The following is a 13,699-nucleotide window of genomic DNA, read 5'->3' on the forward strand; positions in this document are numbered from 1 at the left end:
ATGGTGATGATGTTTTTATTTTAAATTTGTTTATCCATGACAGTAATTGAATGCAGTGGTGGCTCCAGAGGTGGGGCTGAAGCTCAGTCCAGAATTCAAATAGGGGAGCCACAACAAATGCAAGTACCAGTCAGTGATGTTTGGCAGCTTATGGAAGGTCAGTTGGTGTGACTCCCCTATTTGAATTTTGGACTGCGCTGCAGCCCCACGTGCCATTTATAAATTAAATAAAAAGTATACATGTATATGTTTTTGTTATTTCCCTTTTTTTTACGTAGAACCTATTTACATTGAGTGAGTTTAAGCTGCTTAATTTCCATGAATTGTGACAAATTATTGGACTATCCTAAAACCTTTAATAGCTCATGATATGGAGGAGTAAGGCTGAGTTTACTCACAATATGTATGTCTATAACCCGCTCTTTCCAATTACTTTCCTACCAGAGGTTGTTGGAAACCCCCTCTCTCCTTAGACTTTGATGTCGCGCATATTTCTATTTCAACTTTGATGGAGAATCCCAGGGACGCCATCAGGGGGGGAAACTGCCAGGTCTGAAGCCCCAGGCCCGGACAGAGAGAGGGGTCTATTCAGGGACGGATTTACCGGCGATCGGGGCATAATGGGCCAGGGTCATGGTGCCATTAATGATTCAGGACTGCCTGCTCGAGATCTGTCCGGATGAGGCTGCAACATGGGCTAACAGAAAATGGCTGCCACCATACCAGGCTACAGAAAAATGGCTGACCGACCAATGGGGAGCCAGGTTTCCTCTCTCAGGAACCCAAGGGGCTGGAGAGGGCAAAGGGGGTGAGGCTTATTGGGGAAAAGAAGAAGATAAATAGGTGAGTAAGGGGGAACTATAGGGGGGGGGGGTCACTGCCAGACAGGGGAATGTGTTTGAAGTGGGTGGGTCACTGACAGACAGAGGGGAGTGTGTGTGTGGGGGGGTCACTGACGGGCAGAGAAGGGAGTGTGTGTGGGGGAGTGCCACTGACAGGCAGAGAGGAGTGTGTGAGTATCACAGAGAGACAGAGGGGATGCAGGGCTGACAGGAGAGCCAGAAGGGGAGCTGTCTGGAGAGACAGAAGGGGTGTTGTCTAGAGAGACAGAAGGGGTGCTGGCTGGGGAGACACTGTGGGGTTGGAATTGCAGAAACACAGGGGGAAGGGCAGGATGAGTTTGCAGCAGGGGCTAACAGAAAATTGCTGCCCTCATAGCAGGCTACAGAAAGATGGCTGACATCAACCAGGAATCCAAGGGACTGGAAAGGGCAAAGGGGACGGGGCTTACCGAAAGAAAGAAGAAGATGAATAGGTGAGTAAGGGGGAACTATAGTACTGTATGTGGCTAAATCTGGCAGGCAGAGGGAAATGTGTGTGTGTCCGTGGGGGGGGGGGGTCACTGACAGACAGGGGAATGTGTATGGGGTCAGTGGGTCACTGACAGGTAGAAGGGAGTGTGTGTGTGGCAGGGGTCACTTTTAGGTAGAGGGGAATGTGTGTGGGGGGGGTCACGGACAGGCAGAGGGGAGTGTGTGTGTGTGTGGGGGGGTCACGAGGGGAGTGTGTGAGTATCACAGAGAGACAGAGGGGAATGTGTGTGTGGGGGGGTGGATCACTGACATACAGAGGGGATTACTTACACACAGAGTGGAATGTGGGGGGGATCGCTGAGAGAGAAAGGGAAATGTGGGGGTGGATCGCTGAGAGAAAGGGGATCGCTGAGAGCACGGAATGTGGAGGGGATCACTGAGAGAGGTGAATGTGGAGGGGATCGCTGAGAGGGGAATGTGGAGGGGATCGCTGAGAGGGGAATGTGCAGGGGATCGCTGAGAGAGGGGGAATGTGGAGGGGTCGCTGAGAGAGAGGGGGGAATATAGATGAGATCATTGAGAGAGAGAGGGGAATTTGGAGGGGATCTCAAAGAGAGAGAGGAATGTCGGGGGGCACAGAGATAGAGGAGAACCTGGAGAGGATCGTTGAGAGAGAGAGGAATGTATGGGGGTGTCACTGAAACCGGGGAATGTGGGGGGGTCACTGAGAGAGAGGGCAATGTGGGGGGATTACAGAGAAATGTGGGGGGGATTGCAGTTGCCTGGTACAATGAAGTTACTTTTTTCTTTTTGAGAAAAGGCGCACGTGATGTCATGACCTCACGTGCGCCGCACCACCGACAGGAACCAGCTGCAGCGTGAAGAGGAGCTGCCGGAAGCCACAGGAATAGGTAAGTGTCTGTGGGCTGTAAGGGCTCGATGCAGGGATGGCTGGAGAGTCAGAAGGGGAGCAGTCTGGAGAGACAGAAGGGATGCTGTCTATAGAGACAGAAGGGGTGCTGACTGGGGAGACACTGTGGGGTTGGAGTTGCAGAAACACAGGAGCAAGGGCCCTGCCTATTTTGTCAGTCCTGAGCCCCACAATTTCTGAAGGCAGCCCTGGAGAATCCTACACCACGTGACTCCTTTACTATATTGACACCTCTCCTGGCATCCTGGCAGGTAAAGCCAAGTGCTGGTTGGTGGAAATTTAGAGAGACCCTACATTCTATGTCCTCCTGATTTCTCCACTATTAGCCTAGGCTTAAAGGCCTAATGCTGGTTAGCAATTTACGGTATGGCCCCACGCCATTTTCTTTCTATTTTTAACAAATACAAAGCAGCACTTTATACATGACAGGCAAGTAATTGGGGGGAGGAGGCGGGATCGCTGTTTTTTTAGTGGCATCTTAGCAAATATGTTGGTTCATATGCTTTTGATAGGGGAAAATATATATCGTTTAGATGGAATTTTTTTTTTTTTTTTTCCAGTTGGTAAGTGGTAGATTTTTGCAAATATTAAATGATAGTAAATGTACACACACTAAAATTAAGAATAGTATACACCATTGACCATCTGTGAAAATTTGTCACAGACCTTTGGCAAAGAATGTCTCCCTATGTCAATCAGATAGAAGCTTCCTGCCAATAACTAAAGGTGCGTACACACTAGACGATTAAAATGAGTGATTGAACGATTACGTCATCGTTATCGTTCAATCGCTCATTAATCGTTCATAAATCGTGCAGTAAAATGTCAAAAATGACCAGCGATGGGCGCTCCCGCTGGTCGTTTTTGACATTATCATCACCTGAACATGCAGGCCAACCTGCTGATAACGACAGGTTGGGCATGTTCGGGGATGAGGGAGGGTGCCTGCAATGAACGACATATCGTTCAGTGTGGGCACATTATCCACTGCACAAGATGAAGAACAATTTCACGATTACAATGTCGTTCCACTCTCATCTAGTATGTACGCACCTTTACTCATGTACTATTTATCAGTACTGGAGCACTGTATTTAAGCTACAGAAATCATGCTTCATTTTTAGAAGGCTGTTATGGTGAATTGATCTTCTTATGGCTCTGGATGGGTTGGATAACCTCAACACATTTAATTATTTATTTATTTATTAACAGTTTCTTATATAGCGCAGCATATTCCGTTGCGCTTTACAATTGGAAACATTGATCGAACCAAACAGGGTAATAACAGACAGACATAGAGGTAAGAGGGCCCTGCTTGCAAGCTTACAATCTATAGGGAAACAGGCATTGATACACAAGGATAGGTGCTATATATTGCAATTTGGTCCGGCCAGAATGCAGAGTTTCTTGGTGGGCTGCATGATCCAGTCACACAGGAATGTCGGCAAAATGTCAGGAGTATGTGAAAGAAAGACAATATGTGAGGTTATGTGTGGACTGTGAGAGGGGATGTAATAATTAATGTAATTTATATACATAAATTATTCATTTATTTTGCCAAAGGTGTGTTCTCCAATTTTTTATAATAATTTTTCCTCTAGGTAACACTATTATTTGTGTCTATAGATGCAGCTTCATTTACTTCAACACAGAAACATGACAGCAGCTTGATTAATAAACGCTCAGACAAAAAAAGTTTTATCGGCAGGATTGTTCCTTTCTGATTGGTTAATGAACATTAGTATAGAATTAAGCCATATGAAAGTGCGGCAAAGCACTTAGTAAGGTCATAAATATAAAGGGATCATTACCTACAGAGATTATTATAGAATTTATAGCATCAAATTAGATATTGGGTCTTGGGCCAGTGAATCCATGGTCTAAACTACACAAGAGCACCAAGATAGGGGCCTGATTCATTACCGATTGTAACTGAGATTATGCACACAATCAGATGATTGTTGCGTACTGCGCATAAGTATGCATCGCAGTGTGCGAACCGGCCACTGTGCTCGGGAATGCGATCGCAGTGACTATGCAGACCCATCGCAGAGTGGTTGACAGGAAGTGCCTTTTGTGAAAGGTGACGAGGGGAGGGGGCGGCGATACGCAGGCGTGCCAGTGCATTTGAACATTGTTGCAGGGGCGTGCATAAATTATCCACTGTGATGCCTTACGCAGCTTGAAGTTAGCAATTTCTGAGTAAGTTCAGACCTTGTGCAATTGTGCGTGAGGCTGCGATGGTGCTCGATTGTATTGATGGTTTTGCTAGTCTTGCTAAACATTACGGATGTGTGTAAGGTAAAGTGTGCCTCCTTATGTTGTGCTGCGGCAACATAGCAATCGCAATGGATTAGCATACTATCGCAGTTCCGATCAGTAGTGAATCAGGCCCTAGGTCAGGTACAACTTAGTGGGATCTCCTCTGTGACCCTGGTGTTGATGATTAGGTGGGGGTGTCATTAGAGCTCACAATAGCATCCAATTGGTATAGGCCAGGGGCGGGGAACCTTTTTTCTGCCGAGGGCCATTTTAATATATATAACATTATTTGCGTTACCGGTTTGGGCCACGCCCCCTCCATGTGAAGTCACACAGGGACGGGGCCACAATCACCAGTGATTACAGCAATGCCTGGAGCATCCTGAGGATGCTCCGGGGAGCTGTAAGGGCAGCGGTGTGACCATCTGAAGCATCCTAAGGATGCTCCTGGCGGCACTGCTGCATAGATTCTGGCTGCAGGGTACCATTATAGGCACCCTGCTATCCCGATGAGGCTAGCAGAAAAAAGCTCTGAGGGCCAGACCAAATGATTCCACAGGCCTTATACGTCCTCGGGCCTGAGGTTCCCCATCCCTGGTCCAAGCAGTCATACCACCGAGGCTTCACACTCAGCACCTGCTTTTGCTGTAGCTCCTTACACACAATTTGTGGCAGTTGCAGCAAGTAATATAAGCTCTGTTGCTGCTTGTTTGGCTCTTGGTATGTTGGGGCCCTATTTGGAAAACAGAGGTACTATCCACCTAAAAGCTGAGCAATGAGTCAACAGAGATCTCCCTAAACCAATCCAAACATTAAATCAATAGCACCTTTGTTTAATAAGTAGGATTTCTTCCCCCATAAATTATTAGCATTCATAATTAACAAATATTCCTATTCTACTGCTACCTATTCTGCCACAACAGCAAGTTATAGGCTGATTCTGAGTTGGACTCTGCAGCAATTGTGTGTACACCTTTTCCCTGTATTGCTTTGGTGACTGTATGTAAATACAGATGGGTCCTCATACATCTAGCCTCCTAGCACGCTAAACAGCCCTTCTAGTCGCCCCATGCCACGGCGTGACCCGATAGCGCTGAGTGTCTTTTTGTGCGTCTTTTTACCTTTAAATACATCTTATCCGCACAACGATGTGACTAGATAGCACAAGCAGCTTCTGCTGATTAAAATGAAATGCGGCATGCCTATGTTCTGTGTGCGACTGCGGCTGTATCTACATGCGAAATGCTACGTTACAGTGTCACAGCCGTTGACATTGTAACATGGTATTTCGCATGCAGATACAGCCGTAGTCGCACACAGAATATAGGAATGCCACATATAATTTTAGTCAGCAGAAGCTGCTTGTGCTATCCACATCGCTGTGCAAATAAGACGCATCTTAAGTCAAAAAGTTGCACGAAAAGAAGCTCGGTGCTAATGAGTCACACGGAGCCCCGTGTTATGTGTAGCGCGACTTGTAGCGCAGGGAGGATAGATGTATGTGGACACATCTGTACCTCTATGAGCCCATCCCTGGTGTACAATAGTGGGTCTGACTGTTCAGGGCTGAGACGCACACTATGAGCATCCTTATGCGGCCCATACACGGTGCGATAAAAAGACGTACAACCTGTCTTCTAACATTTTCCCTGGAAATTTTCCCTTGAAATTTTAGATACGATGTGTTCAAAAGCTGTACGATTTTTTGAACGATCATACGATCCGATGCTTAATTTCACGATTACAAATCGTAAACGATTGATCAGTTGTGCACATAACCATTACGATAAATTTGCTGGAATGTGAATAGGGGAGGGCTTATCTAGGGGGTATAAAAGGCAGCCACCATTTTAGGTATGTTATATACTCTGCTCTGTGACTAGTGAAGCTTGGTTGTATACCTGCTGAACGCTGTGCAGTGCTAGTGTGCTTTGTTAATGGCTTGCCTTGTACAAAGTGTTGTATTTCTTCTGATTTCTATAATCTTCTGATGGATTCCTATCGCCACAAGCTTCTGCTAGCCTATGGCTACTTGAAGCTGAAAGGCGAGGAAGCTGAGGAGATGAGGAGGAGGAGGATGAGGAGGATGAGGTCGTGCTGTACTAAAGAGTGGCTGACGAGGAGGGAGAGTCACTCCCATATGCCCCTACTGATGGAGATTTGGGAGAACAACCCTGACGATTATCGCAACTATCTGTGTATGAATGACGGCACCTTCCAGGAGTTGCTGCGTCTGGTGACTCCCTATATGCAGAGGCAGGACGCCAGCATGACGATGGCCATTCCGGCTGAGGACAGGTTGGTGGCTACCCTGCAATATCTGGCTACAGGACGGTCTTTCGAAGACCTGAAATTTGGGACCCTCATTTCCGCCCAGGCGTTGAGGCGCATCATACCCGAAACCTGTGATGCCATTGTTAAAGTCCTAAAGTACTAGAATTTTAAGGTGCGTAAAAACACAACACCTGCAATCAAACGTTTTGTTAATTAACGTAACGTTAATTACAACATATTTCGTTGTAATCAACATAGCAAAATATAAACAATGTTTAATCAAACCAACATGGTTTGTTTATTACACAACATATTTCCTAGTTTTTTGTCGCCCCATACCGCTGGAGCATAACTTTTCCCTTTACAGGTACATATATAAATATTATCACAAATTTTTTTGTCGCCCAATACCGGCTGTATGGTATGGGGTGTGTCAGATGACGGATTGAACAGGCCAAGAAGCACATGCACAAGTGCAGATTGAGGCCCGGCAAACCTCAATCTGCCCTTGCGTCATGCGTTTTAGTGGCCCTGCACAATCCACACCCCATACCCCATACAATGCAGGTTTTGGGAGAGAAAAAAATGGCTGATAGAGTAGAAAAAAGAGCAGAAAACTTTTTCCAACATCACCCAATATGATAAAATTTGGGATTCTCAGCTCCCTCAGCCAACATCGCACTATATAATCTTGCGCCTATTGTAAGTAGGGGGGGGGTGTAGGAATGGATGGGGATGGCCCCATTCGTTCTGTTGCCAGATAGGTTGGTGGTGGGCGACCATGGTAGGATGGTGCTGCGTAAGGAAGTGGAGGCGACAGGAGTAGAGGACCTGCAGGTGGAAGTGGAGGGGACGGGGTTACAGGCTCTAGGTGAAGCGTGGAGGTGCCTGTCAGCTTCTTTAATTTACCCTGCATAATGACCTGGTAAATTAATCTCTCAGCATGAAGCTGGTGCTCCTCCATCACACGCATGCTACTTGTAACGTGTGACCCAAGGCTGTCGAAGTGGTCTGGGGGTTTGCAGAGTTCCTGTCTGACTTGCTGAATTAATGGATCCGGGTTTGGCAGACTCCTGCGTGCCTGTCTTGTAGCTCGGCGGGGAGGCTGTGGTGCCTCTGCAACTCTCTCAGGAGTTGTAGCCGTTGCACTTGGTGGATTAATAGAGGGGTCCAAGTCAGTCGGAAAAGACTGTAGGAGTAGAGATTAATGTTAATATACAGTAAAGTCTAATTTATAATTTTTCTTTATTTTAGTTTCCTACAACGGTGGAGGACTGACAGACCGTAGGTGATGAATTTGATTGCCGCTGGAATTTCCCAAATTGCGGAGGAGCCATTGATTGGAAACACATATTATCCCGCCTGCCCACAGCGGTTCATTTTATTTTAACTACAAGGGCTTTCACAGTATCGTCCTGATGGCGGTGGTCAATGCCAACTATGAATTTATTTAATTGGACGTGGGAAAAAATGGCCCTGCTTCAGATGGTGGATCCTTCAAAAATACTTAATTTTATAACAGATTATCCACCAACCGTCTCAATTTACCATCTTCGGCAGTTACGAAGCACGGCCTCAACTATGTGTTCGTGGCTGACGAGGCATTTGCTCTACAAGAACATTTATTAAAGCCGTATGGCAAAGGGGACTGACCAGAGAGAAATGCACTTTCAATTAGGGCCCGGTGAATAGTTGAAAATGCGTTTGGGATAATGTGCAGCAGGTTCCGGATATTCCATACGGCTATAAACCTTTGTGTGGACAAAACTGATTCTGTCGTCATGGCCTGTTGTGTTCTGCACAATTTTTTGAGGAAAAAATGTACCTTACAACTGCGGACTATGGGGATGGCCATCGACGAGCAGGAGCAAACACAGGGTTTAGAAATGCCCTCTGTCACCACACCAACAGTAAGGGAGACATTAGCAAGTGCACAGGCAAAGTAGGCCAGGGAGCAATACCTGGCCTACATTAATGGAGTGGCACTGGGCCTGATTCAGACCTGGACGTTATTTGCGGCCGCTCGCTGGCCAAAAGGGGCCAGCTATTTAAATCATGTGCTCGTACTGCACCGTGTAAAGCCGCCCACTAAGTAATAGTGAGCGGCCGCACTATGCGCTCGCACCTGTATAAAGACGCCCCTTTGATACTCGCAACATGCGCCATCTTCGGCAGTTGTAGGATTAATCAGGAACATCGAGAGCCATCAGAGCTGCTCGCAGTGCTTGTGGTAGCCTTGTCCCACTACAACATTGCGAGCAATTCAGGGTAAAATACAACCCAGCCACGGTTGTAATAACGCTACTTTGCTTATTATGCACACCCATTAAACTCCATTATGATGGTCGGGCATGCCTGCGTTCGCACATCCACATCCCCGTTTACAAGCACCTTCCCCTGTTACCACCCACAAACGGCACTATCTGTCACTCAAAATAGTGGCCCGACTGTGGGCTATGGGCGAGCACTATCCCATCGCAGTGACTGGTTCACGCACACGCATTGCGAATCATACGCATGCGCAGATTGCGAAAAATCGCTCAATGCGAGTCCGGGTCTGAATTAGGCCCACTATACCATGGAAGGAGGACAGTATCAGAAAATGAACTTGTATGTACTTACCACATCCATAGTAGACGCAGGATCATTCTCTGGGTTCGCCACTGGTACAGCCTCTTCTCCGGGCCTGTATCTACAAGTAGACTTTGTGACAAGATCTCTGGGGCTCTTCCTCATGGAGAAATTCAAGAAGGTGGTAGTACCAGAGTGTACTGTTATAGACGTCATCTGTCCCTGCACCTGACGCCCGCGACTCTGTCTCCTTCCTCCGCTCTTTAACATACACTGTGCGGAGGTTTTGAATGAGTCTTCTCACCCAATCCGGACAAGCCTCATCATGGAAGGGGAGGGAAAAGGTGACTATGTCATCTATCGCCGTCGCCCTGTTGTTCTTGAGGGCTATTCATTTCTAAGGATATAAAGATCAGAAACATCGGTAAATATAATATATATGTTTATTTTTAAATGTTTGAAAATGTTATTATTGATCATTGATTGTGTTATAATGTTTATGGTTGAGTTTTTAGATTATTGTTGGCTGAGTTTTTAGTTAACAGTTGAGTTTTAAGTTGATTTTAATAAAACTTTACATTTTGAAATTTTTATCAAATTTATATTTATGAATCAGTGGCAGAGTGGTATATAAACAATGGCAGTGCCAGGGGTCATATGCATTGGTGGCATAGTGGTATATAAACAATGCAGGGCCATGTGGGGGGACACACGTTGGTGGCATAGTGTTATATAAACAATGCAGGGCCATGTGGGGGGACACATGTTGGTGGCATAGTGGTATATAAACAATTCAGGGCCATGTGGGGGGACACACGTTGGTGGCATAGTGGTATATAAACAATGGCAGTGCCAGGGGTCATTTGCATTGGTGGCATAGTGGTATATAAACAATGCAGGGCAGAGACTGTACTGAGTGCCACGATGTATACTCACTTCAACTTCAATCACACTCCACACGCTGCGATGCTGCTGCTCGGACGCCATCTCATACAAAATGGAGGAAGGGAGTGGCTAGGGATTTTATACACCTCGTAATAAGACATCGGATCGTATTACCTGCCAAAAGTGATACGATGTGTGTCACATCGTGGTAAGATAGGTCGCCCTCGTGCGGTTTTCCAGTACAAGAGGCGATACGATTATATGACTGTGGGGATGCGTATCGCCGTCGTATGTACACCAAACCAACATACGATAAGCACGATCGATCGGTACCATCGATCTAAATCGTACACATCGTGTAAAAAAATCTTACCGTGTATGGCCGGCCTTAGACACTCAAACACCATTTGCTACGTTTTTAGACTCAACCATTGGTCGCACCATCAAAACTTGCATTAGCCCTATGGTAAGTGTCAAAGTATGGCAGTTATGCGTGTCACTATCAGTTTTGCTAGCACTATCAGTGAAACTCCGGCGACACTCCCATAACACGCCTATAAGATGGACCACCTCTGTGCATCCGCTTATCTACCTCTTTGTCACTTACCAATCACCAGCCAGGAACATCCAAGCCATTTACGAGACTGTGCTTCTCAATCCCAACTGCGACTCTGTAAGCATGGACTTTGAACCCATGTACAGTGCGACTTCGACGCATGTGTATTACGTCCAACTCAGAATCAGGCCCTTAATAATATAAGCATTTGTAGAGACCCCGCTTTACTTTCAGAGACCCTAAAACATATTAACACGCACCACCAACATCACATTATATTACTACTCATCAATCCTCATAGAACCTCACATACCAGATGGACTAGTGTTAACCTCCCCCCATCAGTGCTTGCATACAATGAACCCACCACACACCATTCCCCACATAAGACTACCCCCATATCACTCACTGTGGTCTGCACTACACTGTGGGCCCCGGGGGACACTGGCGGCGGGTGCAGCGATGCTGTTGGCACAGCAGGCCCCAGTGCAAACCACCGGTTGCACCGCCGCTAGTTCCGCCACTGGTTGGGAGGCAGAGAGGGGTTCAATACAGTATGGCATAGTGAGAACTGCAGAAATGGAAGGAGGTGGGTAAGAGCACAGTGTCAGTTGTATGAGCAGAGTAGAGGACTGCAATGCGAGGGACATGAACTACTGGAGTGAGGACATGGAATAAGGAGGGAAGTGATGTATTTGGGGAATGAGGATGGATGAACTGAGTGGAGTGGTGAGGATGAGTGGTGAGTAATCTCACAGTAACAATAAAATCACATTGATCACATTAGATACAAAGTTGGATGGTTGGAAAAGACCATGTAAAGGTGCATACACACGGTACGACTAAAATGCACAATATGAATGATAACGATATTGATCATATTGTTATCATTCATATTTTGCATTTTACTATGCCTCCAACCCACCAACGACCTGCGATGCGTGGGCACTGATGCACGATAACTATATCGTCCATCGCCCATGCATGCAGGCCAACCTGGTCGATATCAACCAGGTTACTATAGGGGTCGTTAGCTATCGTTGGTGGTGTGCAGGATGATCGATCATCCAGCACACCCAGGAGATTGTTCAACAATATCGTTATCGTTGCCGATTGTCCCGTGTGTATGCACCATAAGTGATAGCTTACAGAAGGTTTAACAGAAATAAGACTAAGCAAAATGCAGTTGTGGATATACAAGTTAACCAGATAGTAAGATGTATTAAGAGCTAGCAGAAAGTTAAAGGAACAAAGCAGGATGAGGGTGCATGCTAAGTGCAGGTAAGGCAAGCAAGACTACACCAGTGATGTTATACAGTTACAGGGGCCTATTCATTAAACATTAAAATTCTCTGGAGATAATTAGCTTTAGAACTCATCATTCCACCTCTCCATAAGTATCTATTCCGAAAAGCTGTCATTTTTGCGATGACAGCTTTTCGGGAAATAGAAACTTTTCCCTGCCTACACTACCTTATCGCATCTGGAAACAGTGCTGCGCACACGCTGTTACATCTGTAAAACCAGCGCATGCGCAGCACTGCCTACAGATGCGTTAAGTTTCTAACCCCCCCCGATCCCCCCCACCCCCTCCCCCCCTCCGCTCACCTCCCCCCCCCCAACTTACCTGTCCGCGCAGCAGCCTCCGGCTCCGTCCTGCTTGTCTGTCATGTGGTTTCCCTGCAGACCACATGACAGATTAGAAAAACAAATACATTTTTTTTTTCTTTTTCTAAACTTTCTTGTGCTCTGCTGGGGAGCACACATGTCCGACCAGCCTCCGGAGCCTGAGGACGGAGCACAGCGCCGGAGGGACTCGTCGGGGGACCTGCACACGCTGATACAGGTAAGTGGATTCTGCTATTCGCCACCTCACAGTGGCGAATAGTAACTGCATCAAATTCCGAAAATTTATAATTTTCGGAATTTGATGAATACCACAATTTCCACATCCCCATACTAATGTGGAAATTAACGCAGGGGAACTTAGCAAGGAGATATCTGTGATATCTCCTGTGTTAAGTCTGTTCATGAATACCAAAATAACGTTATTTAAGGAAAATGTCCTTAAAAACATTATTTTAGTGTTGATGAATAGGCCCCACAGTCTGCAAGTGATGTGATTACTTAGGAGAGTGCAGGAGAATAAAGTGGCAATTAGAGGCATTATGACAAAATGGCAACAAGAAGCAGAAAAAAACAAATTGCACTAGGATGCAAAAACCAACAGAGTTCAGTAAAGCAGTGACAATGGAGAGGTCACAACATAGGCAGGAGATCACCATAGGTACCAGGAGATTAATTGATGTAGTTATAGTTTCAGTGCAGGAATCACAGTTTATAGATCATGGAGAAGGTGTATCAATGAGGAAGGGGAACAGTGGGCCAAGTAAAGCTGGGTACACACTGAGTGATGTTTACCAGTACCATATGTCGGCCCGATGGGTCGACATATCGTACCTCGGGCATACATTAGAACAAGGTAATGAAAAATGAAACGATCCCTCTTTACGTCCTTCATTATCTGCAATGGGGCGCGCATGCGATATCATCCGGCAGAACAGTTAGGAAACTATGAGAACCGTTTTTTGTAGGATTTTATTTTGTATTTTGTATTCTTGTTGCGGGCAGTCCCTCTGCAAACTCCAACCATAATCGGCTATCATGTGACGATCCCACCTTCCTTGATATCTTTTTTCCATTACCTGAATATCCTGGTGGAACTGTTCACCCTGTTCTTCGCTTTAATAACCTAGATTGGACGGGAAGTGATCTAAATGGCTGTACAAAAAATGTACTTTAATACTCATGTTGGCACCTACTTTCTCGAAACATTTTAGCATGTTGTGGACTAATTCATGATAGCTGTCTGCCTTGTGATTGCCTAAAATTTTTTGAATGACAGAC

Source organism: Taudactylus pleione, unplaced genomic scaffold (genome assembly GCF_031769625.1).
Source record: "Taudactylus pleione unplaced genomic scaffold, aTauple2 ptg000082l, whole genome shotgun sequence".
Classification (NCBI taxonomy): domain Eukaryota; kingdom Metazoa; phylum Chordata; class Amphibia; order Anura; family Myobatrachidae; genus Taudactylus; species Taudactylus pleione.